General features: G+C 35.1%; 1 long non-coding RNA gene across 1 annotated transcript; it reads right to left on the bottom strand.

The window, feature by feature from the left end:
- Positions 1-6,497: 6,497 nt before the first annotated feature.
- LOC147512808 (uncharacterized) lies at positions 6,498-6,997 on the bottom strand. The gene is made up of 2 exons (XR_015217271.1): positions 6,869-6,997; positions 6,498-6,781 (listed from the first exon to the last, which is right to left on the bottom strand). It is a non-coding gene; the product is annotated as an uncharacterized LOC147512808 (long non-coding RNA).
- Positions 6,998-18,603: the final 11,606 nt, after the last annotated feature.

Raw genomic sequence — 18,603 nt, 5'->3', positions numbered from 1 at the left:
CCAAATTGTGCATATATCTATCCCGAAACAATTACAACCGTTGATGTTGTGCTTCAAGATTATCCACCCACCCACGAGATCCACCCACTGACGTGTATGGTCAATTCTTGTGGATAGCTGGGCACAATTTTGGGGACAGCAAACGTTCTCAATCCAGTACCTACATGGAAACTGCTTATTTAGAACCGACTCAATAACAGTTCGTATCTGTCTTTAACTTCTCAAGTAGTCAAAATCCGAAATTTAGAGCAAAAAAATGATTTGGGGCATCCCGAGGATATCCCTATAGGGATGAGTGTGCCGATACCGTTGGATCCGAGATCCAATGGTCTGAAAATCAAAAACATAAAGGAAGAGAGAGAATGTGAATTTATTTTTGATTTTCAGATTGTTGGATCTCGAAAAATCCAAAGGTATCGACACACTCATCCCTATAGGGATATCTTCGGGGTAGACGAACTCAAAAAAAATTCAGAATTTCCCGAATTTGTAGGCAGACACTGGTAGCAACGAATTCCTAAAAATCCTAACTGTTTGTATTAATTTTGGTCTCCAAAAATTAACTTAAGCCTTGCTATATATTCTGAACTTTGTGCCTACGATTACTCGATTAGAGTTTATCTCCAATGTATAATGAACTGCAAATCTTAATAAACTAATAAAAAATTAAGATGAACATCAATTAAGAAAAAATGGTAACACATAGAAGCAAACTAGCTAGTGTGAACTAATATCACTTTTTCGAGGTAACTAATATCACTTTTTCAAGGAGGTGTAATGCTAAGTTTTAAACCTTCAAGTTTTCAACTAGTAAGGTAAAAGAAATACAGACGCGACGACCAAAAACACCAGACACGAGTAACACGACGACGATCAAATATATAGGGAATCACTTCATGAATCTCAAATTTGTCATCAGTTATTTGTTTGGCTCTTCTCTTTGGGTTCTTACTTCTTAGGTAGATGGGATCCCCACTTTAGGAAATCTGCTCTTATCTCTTCCTTAGTGAGTGACTTGAAAGGCTTTAGTACTCTATTCCTACTCTGAGGAGGCGGGATCATATCTTTACGACCATGAGCAGCAGCTATACTTCTCTTTGGTCTTGAACTGCATGGATTTGACGTCAAACCTTTCTCTATTTGGGAACATTGTTTTCCTTTTTAATTTTCTTCTTTTCTCTTACCAGCGGAAACAACATGATCATTATTAGTAGTAGAGTTGCTCTTTATTATCACCAGTTTTCCATCATCTTCAGTTTCGTGAATACCTGAAGTACTACTACTAGAACCACTTTCGAATTGAACAGATCCAGATGATGATGCATGTTGAACGGGTTGTGGAGCTAGATTGACGTTGGGGCTGACGACTTTCTTAAGGGAGATAGGTTTAGAGTGAACCATTGTTGGAATGTATTTATTTTGAGAGAGTTCGAGGTTTGCAGCGTGTACTTAAAAGGTTTTGGAAGTGCGAATTTAGATAGGACATGGAGTTTCACTTCAAACCAGTGTTTAGAAAACCGGACCGGACCGATGGTTGAACCGGGGTTCGACCAGAACCGGTAAATTTTCGGTTCGGGTCAGATATAACTTGAGTTTTTGGTTGGACCATCGATTTAAGTTTAAACTGTAGTTGAACCGGCGAACCGGTTCAGCTCTAAACCAGATCACTTTTATTATTATTTTTTTTTTGAAAAATTGATAATGTGGGGAGTTGAACCGGCGAACCGGTTCAGCTCTAAACCGGATCACCTTTATTATTTTATTTTTTTTTTGAAAAATTGATAATGTGGGGAGTTGAACCTAGCATCTAAACCAGATAGTCCAAACTCTAAACAAACATGCTACTATGTGTTTCTTGTATAAGAAATTCATTTTGATATATAATACCAATTAATATTGAATTAAAACATGTATTTATTCATTTTATTATTTTATTATTTTATTATTGTAATTATTAAAAAAATTTGCTAAATAAATATCAATCGGTCCGACCGAGTCGAACCATGGTTGAACCATTTTAACAAAAAATCGGTTCAATCACCGGTTCGGTTTTCAAAACATTGCTTCAAACTCTATTTTGACTCTGTAAACAGTAAATCGGCGTTGTACTTCGACTCAAATTTTATCTCACATGGTACAACACCTACCATAATTCCTTATTTAAGGTTTTTCACAAAGGCACCATTTATTTTAAATGTGCTCACACCTAAAACAAAACCAAATGGATCATAAAACCAAATAGGCACCACTTAAGATTTTAAATCTTACTACTTTAAAGCAATATTTTGAAAACCGAACCGGTGATCGAACCGATTTTTTGTTAAAATGGTTCAACCAAGTTCAACCATAGTTTGACTCAAAAACTGATTGATGTTTATTTAGCAAATTTTTAATAATTACAATGATAAAATGAATAAATACATGTTTTAATTCAATATTAATTGGTATTATATATCAAAATGAATTTCTTATATAAGAAATAAATAGTAGCATGTTGGTTTGGAGTTTGATTATCTTATTTAGGTTCTAGGTTCAACTCCCCACATAATCAATTTTTCAAAAAAATAAATAAATTATAATAAGGGTGATTCGTGAACCGTTCAACCACGCTTTAAGCTTAGACCAAGGGTCCAACCCGTAAACTCAAGTTTTAACTGACCCGAACTGAAAATTTACCGATTCTAGTTGGACCCCGGTTCAACTACTGGTCCGGTCCGGTTTTCTAAACACTGCTTTAAAGAGAATGACTCCCTATCGTTTTCCGATTATACCCCTAAATGGGTTCCATTATTACGACCCCGTTCAAAATAGTATTGTGTAATAGCATATGTTATGGATGGGTAAAACCGTCAATTTCTATAGTAAAATTCAAATTTAAATTTAATTTTTTTCTTTTGCCCCGCCCAAAACCAAATTTAATCGAAATTAAGACATTGCCCTCGGTTTTACAATAATTTCGCGATAAATGCCAATCGACCGAATTTTAACTTTTTTTCTCGCCTCGGTTGACCGCACCCGCGTGCCGGGAAGCTAGTGTTTTTATAAAAAAAAAATAGTTTGGTTTTATCTTACATTCTATTAAATCAATGTGTCTTTTCAATGTTGACAAATTCAAAATTTTAATCATTTTCCATAAAATTGAATGAATGGGTATATTCAAATGCGCAATTTGAATAATTCCATTAAAACTTTTGCTTTGATTTAAACTGTAATAATGTGGAGAAAGGATTATGGATTTGATTCGTAAATTATTATGAGACTGATTTGTTTTTACATTGGGGTTCCTCCAAACTTTGATAAATTTTATAATTCAATCACTTTTTTTAAAAAAAATAAATAAATAAATCAATGAATATCTTCAATTTGTAATATTTATAAATCTTTCTTGTTTGATTTTGAATATTAGAAAATTTCTTAAAAGAAAATTTGTGTTTTGATAATTAATAAACCATTTTAAAATATTATTCTTTTTAGTCTTAATTCTAAAATTTGTGGGTACTGTTTGGTGTTCTTGGTAAAATCACTAGTGTTTGTATGAAAACCCTTACTTAATCATGGGTGAGTTTGGACACACCCATAAAAACACTCCCGTACCCCAACTTTAAAATAAATAAATAAAATGATTTTAGACACATTTAGCTTTCTAAATTATCCTTCTTTTTTTTTAGGCAGACCCAAAATATTTATTGACTAAAACAAGAGTGATTTTTTGTTCCTAGAGTTGGTTCCTCCAAGCGCTCCAAGGAATTTTGAGCCATACACGTCTCATCTTTTCCACAAAAAAAGGGAAGTTACAACTGTCACAAAATCCTCAAAATTTCCAATTTTACTAGTTTGTCCCTCATAAAGGAAATAAAAAGAAGAAATAAAAATATATATATATATATATATAAAGTGGAATAAACCAAAGAACGTGCGAAAAATTTAGTATGTGGGGTTTTTAGTATGTGGGCATGTGGGTCCAATAGTAGATTGTCATGTGTCCACACATATTAACCTTAGTTAACCCATAGTTAGTGAGAGATTTAGCTATAATGGGAAAGTAAATATGATAAATTTTAATTCCAAAATTTTAGAGATATCCCAACAAAAAAGGAAACAAAAATAAATGGGAGGCAAAAAATAAGTACGAGAGATTTTAGTATTGGCGCCTTATTTCCCCTCCTTCTCCTTCGTCTTTTTTCATCACTATTCTTGACTCAAGTAAAAAAAAATCTCACTCTTTCGTATTAGTGTTAAGATGGATAGAGAAGTCGAAGAAAACTACAGTAATGTACCAATCATTGGCATGAGATTTGACTTAGAAGATGAAGCGTATAATTTCTACAATTTGTACGCTAGATCTGTGGGGTTTAGTGTTCGGAAGCACTAGACAACTACAAGTAAGATGGATAAAAAAATGTTGTCACAGATATTTTGTTGTTCAAATCAAGGTGGGCGTGAAAAGCATTCAAAGGGAACACCTAGCAAACCACGAGCGTAGACAAGAACTAATTGTGATGCTCATGTAAAAATCCAACTGGAGAAAGATGCAGAATACTATGTTGTTTCAGATGAATTTATTGAGCAACACAATCATGAGCTTGCAGATCCAAGTAAGTCACATATGATGAGGTCACACCAAAGTGTTCCTCAACATTAACAACATGGCTGCTGCGGGCATGGGATCTTCTAAAATTTATTCTTACTTTTGCAAGAAAGTAGGGGGGTTTCAAAATCTCAATTTTCTACCGTCAGATTGTGATAATGTAGTGCAGAATAGGCGTATAGAATTCTTGAAGGAAGGAAATGGTCAGCTTCTACTTGATTACTTCAAACAAAAAGAAAAGGATAATAAATCATTTTTTTTAAGATGCGATTGTATAATATGATAATAACCAAATTCATTGTTGCTTTTGGTGTAATGCTAAGTCCATATCCGACTATCAAAGTTTCGATGATGTAGTATGCTTTGATACAACATACCAGACAAATGAATATGAGATGCCATTTGCACCATGAATAACCAATTGCCTCCCATTTATTTTTGTTTCCTTTTTTGTTGGGATATCCCTAAAATTTTAGAATTAAAACTCACCATATTTACTTTCCTATTATAGCTAAATTTCTCACTAACTATGGGTTAACTAAGGTTCATATGTGTGGACACATGGCAATCTACTATTGGACCCACATGCCCACATACAAATTTTTTTGAACAAACGTGTGTATTTCTTTTTCATTTTCTTCCCGCAAAAATGTGTTAATAACAATAATATCATCTTCTTGTTAGCTTGTTCTTAATGCATCTATCTATCGTGTTTTTCATATTTTGATTCCTATTTTTTGTTTTGTTTTTGTTTCCTTTTTATTTCCTTTCTAGATATGACTGAGGGACAAACTAGTAAAATCTGGAATTTTGAGGATTTTGTGCGAAGTGTAACTACCCTTTTTTGTGGAAAAAATGAAAGGTGTGGCCGATAATTCCCTTGGAGCGCCTAGAGGAATCAACGCTGGGAGCAAAAAATCACTCCTAAAACAAGTCATTTATTGAATATAATTAGTGGGACCCATACTAAACTCTACGTATGCGATTTTCTTCTTCTTCTTCTCCAATAACCTCTTATTTTATCTCACCAATAAACATGCAAACTGTATCTCCCTCACAGATTGGTCCTCAAGCCTTGCTCGCAGCGGCTGAGGTGGAACCTCCTGCTGAAGCCCCCGCACCAACACTTAAACCATCAGATGTCACTGATCCACCCCTACCCCCATGCCAGTATTTCTGTTTCTGGTTTCTGAAGTCTTTGTTTTATGATTATTATCTGTGAAAGAATGATTCCAACAGTAAGTTCTCTTCAATAAGCATAAATTGTTTACAAAATGCCTTGACGTCTTGTTTAGAAGCTTCTGAGTGTTGATTCCAACCAAAATTTCTACCCTCTCACTAGTATAAATAAACTTACTTACTGTTTATGGAAGAGTAGACTTAGTATAGTCATCTTGATCGAGAATCTTAAGATGGAAATGGTACACACTGCCGAGGTAAACTAACCAAAGATGCTCATCCTATTCCTAGAAGAGAGGGGAGGTTGATATTATAAGTCACTAAAAATTGAAGATAAAATGACTATATTGAAATCAAGGTGAAAATAGTGTGCAACCTATATAAGGGACCCTAGCTAGGAAAGCCATCATATACAGGTCATACGTGTCATTCAGAGTCGATGCTACATGTAACAGTGATAACTTATTGTCACATGATCAACAAGGACACACCCTCATTATTCCGCTCAATTTATTGCATATATGGTCTCTTCATTCCACAGCTTTTACGAAAAGACTTAAAACGCGAGTGAAATTGCAAAAAGTAACACAAGGAAAGAATCAAAACTAGCATATCAAATATCATAATATCAACTGAACATGTTTCCATCTAGCTTATATATGATAATATCACTGCTAAGGTAGAATTCTTTAACCTTTTCTTGTGGTAGATAATACAATTATTTCAAAAGATAAAATACACTTTTCTTGTATCATGATATTATACCCAGATGGATTCGAACCATCAACCTCTCAACTAGTGAGCGCTCTTTCCATTTTGAGTTTATAAATCCACTGATAGCAAACACATAGAAACAAACATTTATTTTGATGAAGTAAATAAAAACCATCCAAAATCGTTTTTATCGTTTACATCACAACTACGAAACATCTTAGCATAGATAATGCTACCTCAAGAAGTAATAGTAAAAGAAGTCAACATAGAGAGTTGTCTGAACAAAGCCCGAGACACAAGCTGGATACAAGACAATAAAACAAGAGTCAAATTTCAATATCAGTTCAAGTTTTGACTTCTGAACATGAAAATGTATATGAAACTTACATATCCATCGACTAAACTGCTTCTCCACAAAGTAACGGTAGATCCAATTCAGGATATAGAATACGCGATAAGCCCTGCATGGAGAACGATATCAGGATTTACAAGTTAACCACATTGACAACTTCTGATATAAATGTACTACACTTGACAAGTGTGTCTGTTATGAAACTGTAACCTTAAAAGCATAAACCCATTCGCACCAGATTTTAAAAAAATTCTGAAGTTACAGTATCATGAATATTATGACAAGGTCAGCGCATCAAATTGAAAGTTTAAAGAGAATAGCTATAATGTTAATTCAATTCTTCCGTCACAGAGAGTGAAAGTTTACGTTGGTCTAGGTAATACACTAGAAATCCTAACAAGATGACAACATGACTTAATTGAATTCTATTAAGATTAACAAAATCAGTTGAAAATCATTTGTTTTGAATTAACTGTCCTATAGAAATTAAAAACAGTATAACACACTAACCACTCATTCTTGGCTCTGCGGAGTCATTTCCTTTGGTTTGTGAATAAGCATATATGATTTAGTCATAGTGATTTCTGATTCAGGAATACTTTTCTCCAAAACCAATTCATTCCGAGCTATAGCCACTAGAGTTCTTCCCAGAAATGAAGGCATAATTTGTTGCTATAGCCATTGTGTTTGCAAGGCTCGAAAGAGGTTTTTTTTTCTTTCTTTCTTTTTTTATTTTCTTTTATGTAGAAGATAGAGCGGGGGGAAGAAGAATTTGTAAAGAAACTTTCACTAACAAAAACGGGTGACGTGTGTTATTTTCTTATTATTTCCCTTTTTAATCCTTCTGCCACTATTGGAAATACCCCAAATTAATTTGGGATATATTCATGGATTGAGTTAGTTATTGGCGTAGAGCAAAAAGTTATGTTAGTTATGGGGTAAGGGAGCATTTTTATGGGTGTGTCCAAGATCACCCTTAATCATTTTCTTATTTTGTACGTAATTAGTTTTTGCTTAATATAGTAGTCAAACTTTGTCGTCAAACTGTCAAACACTAAATGGACCTCACGGGTAGGGATGTCCATTTTGCTCGAAACCCGAAAAAAAAAACCCGCACCGAATCCTGCCCGAGCTTGACAAAACTCAAACCCGAACCCAGACCAAAATATATAGGGTCGGGTTTGGTCACACTATCTAAACCCAGACCGACCCAAACCCGACCTGATAATTTGGCCCTAAACCCGTTAAAAGGGTTAAAAAGCCCGAAACCATATCCGGATCGAACCCGAACCCAAAACCCGGTTATAGAGGGTAAAAATACCCGACCAAAACCCGAACCCGAACTATACCATAATTCCCAACAGCTCTATTTTCATTTATTATCTATTTATCTTCAACAAACTTTGGTCTTTTGCTCATTACTATTTACTTTTTTACTTTTGGTCTTCAAGACAAATTATCTTTGACCGTACCCTTACTACTCTTCTCCCTCTTCCCTCCAACAACTCCCCAAGAACAAGACAACCCAATCACACGTTCCTGATGAAGAGATTGGTGGGTTTGATGGTGCTGCTAAGTTTGCATTCACTCATAAAATTTGCAGCACCTCCTCAAATATCTCTTTCCAAATGTGGTCACTAAGGCTGAGCAAATCAACAGGTCGGATTCACACCACCATAAGAAGCCGAAACTCCCAAAAAGTCATCAATCTTATTGTCAAATCAACAAGTTGGATTCACACCACCACAAGAAGCCGAAACTCCCAAAAATCCATCAATCTTATTGAGTTATTGTCTTGGAATTGTTTGCCTTGTTTGGTCTACTTTTGTCTTCTTCTGCTTTTCAAAAAATGCAATCATGTGTGCTTTGAATCTTTGATAAGTGTTGGGTGGCTTTTACGATGTTAAAGTTAAAACGTGATCAAATCCAATAAAAAGAAGATGGCTTTTGATTAATTAGATGAAAAAGAGGTTTTTCTTGAGATGTAATAGCTGAAAATGACGTTCCTGATGAAGAGATCTAATATTCTTTTATTTCATATATTTCGGGTTTTATCATACCCGAACCCGAGCCCAACGGGTACCCAGAATATAGGGTTAGGTTAGGGTTTGGTCACATGTATCCAACAAATACCTGAACCCGACCCGCAAAGAACAAGGCCGGTCCTGGGTAACCCGATACCCGTTCAAAACCCGAAAAATTAGATTCGGGCCGGGTCGTACCCGTTTGGACATCCCTACTCACGGGGGCAGTAACTAGTATGTGTTGGAATCTCTTGGGTATTTCTAAATACTAGTGTGTGTGTGTGTGTGCAAAATGGAGGAGATGAACAAAGGGTGTACTCTCCACTTTAGTGCATAGCAGATAGTCCCACATTGGTTATCCACCACATCGGGTAGGGTTCGAGCTTGGGCTTAGGCTTACTGTTGTGGGTAGTGGTTTAACCAATTGCCTAAACTTGTTTTGCTTTTTTCTTGAGCAACAAGTTTCGGTGTTCTATTAAGAGTTGGTCTCTCTTCCTTATATGTTTAGGAGACCGACCTAACCTCTATAAATAGAACTGTGAGTCCATAAAGAGAAGATACTTCAACATAACAAAACCCATCCAGAGAAATAGAACTTGCGACCTGCCCTATTCTTCTTCTCTTCTTCCTATAGGTGCTAGAAAGAGTTATATTGCTGTTCTAGAGAGTAGTTTGTTCTAGTGGGTCAAGCTACTGTAAACCATTGAATCCTGTGAGGAAAACGCCACTGTTGCCTTTCTGCACCACTGGAAGGGGCAAAATCTTTCCTTAAGGACAGCCTAGTACGCGCCTTGGTTGTTCCCTGTTGCTGATGTCCTTGTCTACTGTTCCTTCTGTTCTACTCTAGTTGTTGTGTTCATACAACTATTCTAACAATCTTAAGGAAAGATTTTTGTAGTAAAACAAAAGAGAGTGCTTTAATACGGCAATCAAAAGATAAGTCTTTTACTTTGAGTTATTGTTTGTGTTATTGGGTTATGACTTTAGAAATTTTCTAATAATTTCATTTTTTGTTAGGGAAACCAATTAAAGATTTGAATATTTATTGATCTTTTGTGATTTATCAAACCCTATATGGTTGTAGACCTTTCTCCTACGTTTGTGGGAGTCAAATTTGAGATTTCTATCAAGAAAAACGTCAAAGTTCGTCTTTTTGACAGCTATGTCACTCGTTATGGAAACTGCTATAACTTTCATCTCAAAGCTTGGTTTTGCAATCCGATTCTTGTGTTGGAAAGCTGTTTCAAAGAGTTTTCCAGTGGTATAAGGCTTGATACCCAATTCGTCTTGAGCGGGTTCAGAGTTACAGTTCTTTTGAACTGTTTTTCTGGAAGGAGGAAAATAAGGTAATCCGATTTTTCAATCGGTTAGGTATCGTATTCTTTCACTCTTTGCAATTCTTTTGGTTTGATTATATTGTGATATTCTTGCCTTGAGTTGCATGTTAGTTTTTCTCTTATGAGGGAAATCCCTAAGTTTAAACTTCTTTAATAACCTAGTCAACAAATTATACGTGTTTATCACTGAGGAATTAATTAGTTTGACTAGAAGTAGTTTGATATTAATTTTCTTTGTACATATGTAGATGTATGTAGATGGTCTAAGAGAGACCATAAGATTTTTAATATCAACCACACTCAAATCTTGGATAGTAATTATAATGTATTCAATGCATAATTGCTTACCTCTATTAAGTGTAATGCGTGTTGTTAGACTATGGTTATAATTGCACTATTGTGAAAATACATGTTAGATGAAGTAACTTGTAGCTTATATCCAATATAGTATATGTTAAAGTTGTGTAGCATGCTAGTTTTGGGTATTAATCATCGTGGATTTACTTTGAACTTGATGATAGTTTATTAGTAAATTTTTCTAGTTGAAGACATTAATGGGTTGAGCCATTAGATGTTGTGGTAGTACTTGAGGTCTTGTTGATAGGGTATTCTATCTTACTTAAGCTCATGTAAAAGGAGGAGGTGGAGTCCTCAGTTGTTTTGTATATTCAGTGGCTAGATTTGCTTAAATATCGTATACTTTTTGTTATGAGGGGTACAGTTAAAGTTTACTTTTTCTAAACCTATAATATGATATTAACCATGTTTGGCATATATGCATTATTTAACATTGGCATAAAGTTTAACTGTGTCATATATTATCATGTCATATATTATTAAGTAATGAGCATCGTTGTTCACTTAGAGGAAACAATATGGAAAACAATCAATATCCTCCTAAACCTAATTTAGTCAAGGAGATGTAAGGTTATGGATTGTCTTCTTAGATAATATCCTCCAAGAACTATTTTAGACAAGGAGATGTAACGCTTTGTAGATTGTCTTACTAGGTATTATCCTCTTATGACTGAATAAATAGCCAAAGTGATATACAAGTACGTGGATTGTCTCACTATGTAAGTTGGAATGTTGAATGATGAAAAGAAGAATGATAATGATATTATTTTGGGGTAAAATTATTTTCATCTAATTCTTCTATTCTTTAAAAATTCATTTGAATCACTTGTGGATTTCCTTTCATATAGATAGCATGAACATAATATAACTATGATTAATATGATTAATATGATCCATAATCATAGACTTGAGTAAAGTATATTCTTGTCATAAGAGTGCATATTATTGTTGTTGATTCTTTTAGTATTTGTAGCGGTATAATGTGTTTTGCATGTAAGTTTGATTAGGTTGAGTAACTATTGAACTGTGGAGGTGACCCATATGCATGACAATCGTTTTTTACCATAGTTTACCCATTAAAGATAACCGGAAAGACACTCGACCTACAAAGTATGGAAAGGTCTTGGGCCTATCCAAAAATGCTTCATATTGTGGGGGTGTCTTGCCAAGGTTATTGTGAATGAATCTAAAAAGAAGTTTTTTTTTATCTAGAACTATTGAGTAGATATTCTTTGGTGAAACTCATAATAGTGATGTTTGTTTTTAGTTGTCATGTGTGATAACAATCTTGTAGATAGATATCACACTATTATTGAATGTCTTATATGCTAATTTTATTTGAGGTTGTGCTTTCTGTGAAATTGGCATAGAGTGGTTGGATGTTCATAATGAACTACGTAAGAGGATCTCATAATTTCTGAACAAGAAATTTAGAAGACTATCAGTGAGTATATCCACCACCATTCACGGTGATGATGTTTATATGTTTCTTGAGGAAGATTCATTAACCTATAAGAAATATGTCTGTCTATGAGAAATGTCTTTTTTGAAGGATACAACTCCTCTAAACTGGACTCTTGTTTTATTGCGAGATCTATAGGTTGAATTGGATCTTCAAGAGAAAACTAAAACGTGATAGTTGTATTGCAAAATACAAGGCTAATAATAATAGCCAAGGGGTTTCAATCAAAGACAAGATTTATACTACTTTGAAACCTTGCTCATGTAACTAGAATTTCTTCTACAGAATTCTAAAGACTCTAGTTGAGTAGTTGTGCAGAACTACAATACCAAGTAGTACCAGGTGATGAGCTGAAGGTATACAATTTAGTTAAATCTTTATATGAGTTTATTCAAGTGCCTATAAATGGCATGAGCAATTCAACAACATATTGGTGTCATATGGATGTCAAAGTACCGTTGTTGATAAAGAGGTGTATTTTATTTAGAGTAAAGCAAGACATATGTGTTAATCTCTCTTTGTTTAGATGATTTAATATCATGAGTGCTAGCATTAAGAATGTGTATGAGATAGAGAAATTCCTATTTGAAACACATAATAGACCGTCATTGGAAATGATAGTTCATTATGTTGTTAAACTCATTTCTGTAACTGCTATATTCAGTTGTTAAGATGTTGACGTTTGAATATAGTTGAAGGCCACAATGTACCTTAAACCGCACCGGCCGGATGGTATAGGAGAATTTCGGGCACTACAGAATTGAATGATTGGTGAATATATAAATTATAACTCATGTTGGTCTCATTATGTTGTTTTCGCACTTAGTAAAAATATTTTCATTGAAAAGTATGGGTATTACGTTAGTAAGACTGTGTCAACACTTCTTGTGGCAGAGATCCATTTTATGAAAAATAATCTACTTGTGTTTTCTCATACTAAATATGTCAATATCATTGGTAGTCTATTGTACTTGATGAATTATATTTGTGGGACATGACATTGCCTACACTAATGGCATACTGAGTTGATAACCCATTGTTTTTATAAGGAACATTGGATGTATATTGTCAGATTATCCAAGTACTATAGCGGAACCATTGATTATGGACTTATATTCAGTAGATTTCCATCATTGTTGGAAGGGTAATGTGTTATAAACTGGATCCAGTAATGTTTATGTGTTTACCCTTGGTGGAAATTGAGTGTCTTGGATATTATCCAAGCTAATCGCCTTAGAAAAGGCATGTGATGATATTGAGTGGGTTAGCAACCTCTTGGCAAATCTTCCTATTGGCTCTAAACAGTCTCCTGATGTGTATATGTTTTGCAACTATCTCATTGCAATAGCTAAGACATAAAAAAATATGTACAATGGGAAATGAATACATGTAAGTTTGAGATATAACTTAATCAAACAGCTGCTAGAGATTATGTTAGGTTGGACTTAGTTTGGCCACATGTCTGACCACACCACTTTTTGGAGGCAAGTGGTTATACGTCGAGGGGGATGGGACTTATGCCTATATATAGGGCGACACTAACGGCAACCCTACCTATGTGATTGGAGATCCCATGAAGTAGGTTCAAAGAGAAAAACAAGTCACTTCGTCATCCTGCAGTACTATCGTCTTATATATTTATGAGACGTCCCACCCTATGGCGAGATGGTACTATAGTATACTTTGTATAACTAGAATTGCAATGAGTAAGGATGAGTTATTTTACTCTTAATTATTGGAATCCATAGTACATTTTATAATGAGATAGTGTATTTTAACTGCAATGTACACTTGATGGATATCCACCTACGTGAATGTAGAACTGGGTCGGTTCTTATGAGTATACGGGCAAGTACTCTAGAGCATTCATAGAACACAAGCAGCGCAAGGGCCAAAAAGCGCAACACCGCAGAACAGACATATAATGAAAGAGCAGTGTGGGTGCATGTGATCTATTTTACTATAAGGGAATGTGGGTTCAAAGATTTTTTAATCCACCACTTTCACGTATTATAAGACATGTTACCCTATGACCGTTCAAGCCCGTAAAAGCACCAAGATCTTCGCGTGATTGTTTTTCGATTCTCTCGGCATTTAGTTAACCCATTTCTTTTGTAATATCATATTCCAAAGTAGTGGGGACTATTAGTATTTTGAAATAGTGGGGGGATTGTTAGAATCTCTTGGGTATATATTTCTAAATACGTGTGTGTGTGTGTGTGTGTGGGAGGAGATGAACAAAGGATGTTCTCTCCACTTTAGTGCATAGTAGATAGTCCCACATTGGTTATCCACCACATCGGGTGGGTTCGGCTTGGGGCTTACTTGTTGTGGGTAGTGGTTTGACCAATTGCCTAAATTTGTTTTGTTTTTTTCGAAAGCGTTAGTTTCGGTGTTCTATTAGGAGTTGATCTCTCTTCTTTATCTGTTTAGGAGACCTAACTAACCTCTATAAATAAGACCGTGAGTCCATAGATAGAAGATACTTCAAATGTAACAAAACCCATCCGTGAGAAACGTAACTCGCGGACTCGCCTCTATTCTTCTTCTCTTCTTCCCGTAAATTCCGCCGAGAGAGAGTTATATTGTTGTTCTAGAAAGTAGTTTGTTCTAGTGCAAAGTCAAGCTACTATAAATCATTGAATCTCGCGGAGAAAGACGCCATTGTCGCCTTTCGCACCAATCGGAAGCGGGCTTAAATCTTTCCTTAAAGACGTTCTAATACGCGCTTTGGTTGTTCCCTCGCTATCACTGTCCTTGTTCACTATTCATTCTCGCTATACTCTAGTTGTTGTGTTCATACAACTATTCTCTAACAAAGATGTGGCACGAGCTCATGCGTGTGTATCTAAGGATTTGAGACGAAAAGAATGGCTAGACTTATAGTGGTGGCTGGTAGGATTTGAGACGTAAAAGAATTGCTAGTTATAGTGGTGGCTGCTGGGGCACTGGACTTTCTCATTATTTGCTACATCAAGTGGGTCCCAAATTCTGTTTTTTGCGTCAAATAGTTTTACATTGCTGTTTTCATTGCCAAATATAGCCTTGGAGCATTTTTAGGAGAGCAACTAAAAAAACACCAAAATTTTGAACCAAACCAAACACCAACCATCTTTGGGAGCAACATCAAATTTTCGACATCAAATGACGCGGTTTTGGATAAACCGCGCCATATAGCCCACGCGGTTTTCCCAACACCGCGCCAATGAAGCCTATCTTAAAAGCCCAAGCCCACACGGTTTTTCAAAAACCGCGCGATCAACTTTCTTATTTTTTTTTCTTTCCCAATCTCTCGCGCGGTTTTGGCAAAACCGCGTGATTGAAGCCCACAATCTAGCCCAATCCCACTCGATGTTGGCAAAACCGCGCGGTTTTAGAAAAACGGCGTGAGTGATTTGATACAGCACCAAAGCTAGAATCAAATATTGGCCGATTTAGTGTTTGGTTTGGTATTTTTTTTGGTGTTTTCATCAACATGTGACTCTCATGAAGTTGAAAAAACACCAAATTGTTAGATATTTGGTGTTTGATACTAATTTGGTATTCCTAAAGATGCTATTGCATACAAACAAAAATTGGTTAAAAGACAAAAACTTTACACGGCAAAGTTGGTTACCTTTTTCAGCCACTGTAGAAAGACATATTTTGGTAACTTTAACACGGCAAAGTTAAAGAGCCACCTTTTTCAATGCCACTGTAAGTGTGGCTTTAACAAAACATAATTCTTCTTTGAGCCCTAACCGGGGTGTTTAATATTACTAGGAATACAGGTGAGTACCATAATTGTGCAACTCACGTTAAATGTTTTCTTAAAATAACATGGTGAATTGCAATTTATCATGTATGGTTCAGATTCTTTATATAAGATTTATATTGAGCTGCAGAGCTGGAAGCCACTATAATTTAAAATATTGTATTGCAGGCTCATCAAGTCAAAGTCCAAATCATTATTCACCCACTGTCACTTATATTTTTATTCTGGTTTGAGAGAAACCAAAAAAACACCCTTTGTCTTTTGAAAAACAGATTTTGTGTTTTCCAGCAAATAATAATTGCAATTGTAAAGCTAACCTTTGGGTGTGGGTGTGTCATGAACCTTATGTTGGAACATTAGGCTTGATAGTATTTTTGTAAGTTTGTAACTGATTGAAATTCCGGTGATCAGCCTTTTAGGCATTGTCATGCTTATGTATCCTTTAAAATATAATATTTATTGATACTTTCAATGTGTTTTTACAAAACAAAACAAAAAGAAAAATTCAACTGTACACCATTCAGTGGATCTAGAGAAATCAAAACGAATATATCCTGTGTTTGTAGTGGTTTGTTTTATCCAAGAAAAATGAATAAACCTTGCAAAAAAAATATATATATATCCCAATCAAACTACATCAACATATGGTAGTACGTACAATTCTAGAAGATTTTTTCTGAGGCTTGGGAGCACCAATGCCTTGAAGATGAATATCTGAAATAAATAAATAAACTAACATCAATTCCACATTTAGGAACTAGGTGGTAAGCACGTTATTGAGAATGGTGAATTGCAATATTGATGAAGAATATTGCAGAGCTGGCCATTAATTTATATTGTACTGCAGGCTTCCATAGCACCCACTGTCACTTGGTGTATCTGGTTTGAGAGAAACCAAAGCAAGGTTTTCCAGAAAGAGCAGGTTCATTACCTTGCATGTTGTAAAGTCATCCATTCTAACATTATTTGAAATTCTTTTAAGGAAGTTTGATAATATCCTGAATGAGATTTATTGAACTGAGGTGTTTACTAAACTGGGACTCTGGAAAAAGAAAACTGTACACCATTCAGTGGATCTAAAGAGAATCAAAACGAATATATCCTGTGTTTGTAAAGTGGTTACAGGTGGAGAAATGAATTTTGCCTTAAAAACAAAATAGCTCCAAAATCAAACTACATCAACATATGGTAGTACGTACAATTCTAGAAGGATTTTTTCTGAGGCTTGGGAGCACCAATGCCTTGAAGATGAATATCTGAAATAAATAAATAAACTAACATCAATTCCATTTCCGGTAAGCACATTGAAAGGACAATTGATGAAGCATCCTGTTCCACCAAGGTAATGAAAGAGCAGGTTCATTACCTTGTTTTAAATAATCCATTCTAACATTATTATTTTAATGAAGTTTGATAATAATGTGATGAGATAAGTAAACTGAGGGTCAGATTTCGAAAACCTGGGACTCTGAAATCTCCAACTGATCAATCTTATTTTCAAATTTAAAAGAATTTAGAGGTAAACCAAAAGCAGTTACAGGTGGACAAACCATTTTGCACCCTTCAAATCGGATAAATAATTCTGCACAACTTCTGAAACGACACGCCTCAGATTGTTGAAAGCCTATCAAAAGATACGTCAAAAACAAAAGGAGGTACTCCACAGCTTCAGCTATTTCCTACATTTGAATGTCACAGTTGCCAATATCCTGTTCCACCACAAATAGTCAGTGTAAATCAGACGTTATTAATAACCATAAGCAGCATTGCACACGAACACCTCTTATAAGAAGCATAATAACTTCTAGAACAAATCTAAAAACTTATGATTAAACAAAAGGAGGTACTCTCTAGGCAGTGGGGATTAAAACTTTAATTGTAATGTATTTTAAGAAGGGATTCAGCTTAAGCATTCATGTACTTCTTTGGCTCAACCAAAATAGTCAGATGCAATGACAAAATAAAAAACCCACGTGCTACAAAATGACAACCGAAAACCATTATCACTCATGAACCCCCAACCACTTAGAAAGTCCATTTCCACAGTACAAACAATTCTACAGCTACCGATGGAAGAAGGATTAAAAAGTTAACCTTGCATCAAACTTGTGAATACTCTAGAACTGGCAGCTATGTATTCTAATTACCCTGCTGTAAGCACAGCAAAGACAGAACACCCTAACGACAAAGACGAAATCCTCACATGTTAGGATGTGGCAAGAGAGCAGTGGCTCAAATTGCCGTGAAGTGGGTTTCAAAACCAACAGCAAAAAGAATTGGAAAAAGCTGACATTTCTATCACTCATTCTCAATAGACTGTCCGGAATGGTTCCTTGTAAAAAAAAAAAAAAAACTAACATTCCAACAAACATCAAATAATGAATCAAATAAGAACACAACAATAAGCAATGAAAGAAACAGTCATCTTATCTTGTTACTTGCTTTCTTCTTCTGCTTATTTTGTAATTTAAAAAGAACAAATTGTTCGATCGATACAGAATGGATGGGTTTGCATTTATCGCACAAAAATCAAAGAACAGAGCACCCAAGTTGTAAATTCTGACTTTGTTTGTTCTTCTTCAAAGAAATCCAGCAAAGAGTAAAACAACAAAAAAAAGTTCCACTTAGCTATAGTGCAACAACCTGTTGAACAAAAAAAAAAAAAAAACACAGTAGGCGATGAATCCATCGACAATAGAGTGTAGGTAATTTGGGTTTAGCGAGGAAAGGAAGAGTGGAGGAGATTTGTGGGTTTCCTGATAAGAGAAGAATAGTTGATTTTTTTGAGTTTAGCGAGAAAAGAGATTTGGTTTCTATATTATATTACGATGATTAA

The sequence above is a fragment of the Coptis chinensis genome, chromosome 3 (assembly GCF_015680905.1).
Source record: "Coptis chinensis isolate HL-2020 chromosome 3, ASM1568090v1, whole genome shotgun sequence".
NCBI lineage: Eukaryota > Viridiplantae > Streptophyta > Magnoliopsida > Ranunculales > Ranunculaceae > Coptis > Coptis chinensis.
This window is presented reverse-complemented; position numbering and strand designations above follow the sequence as displayed.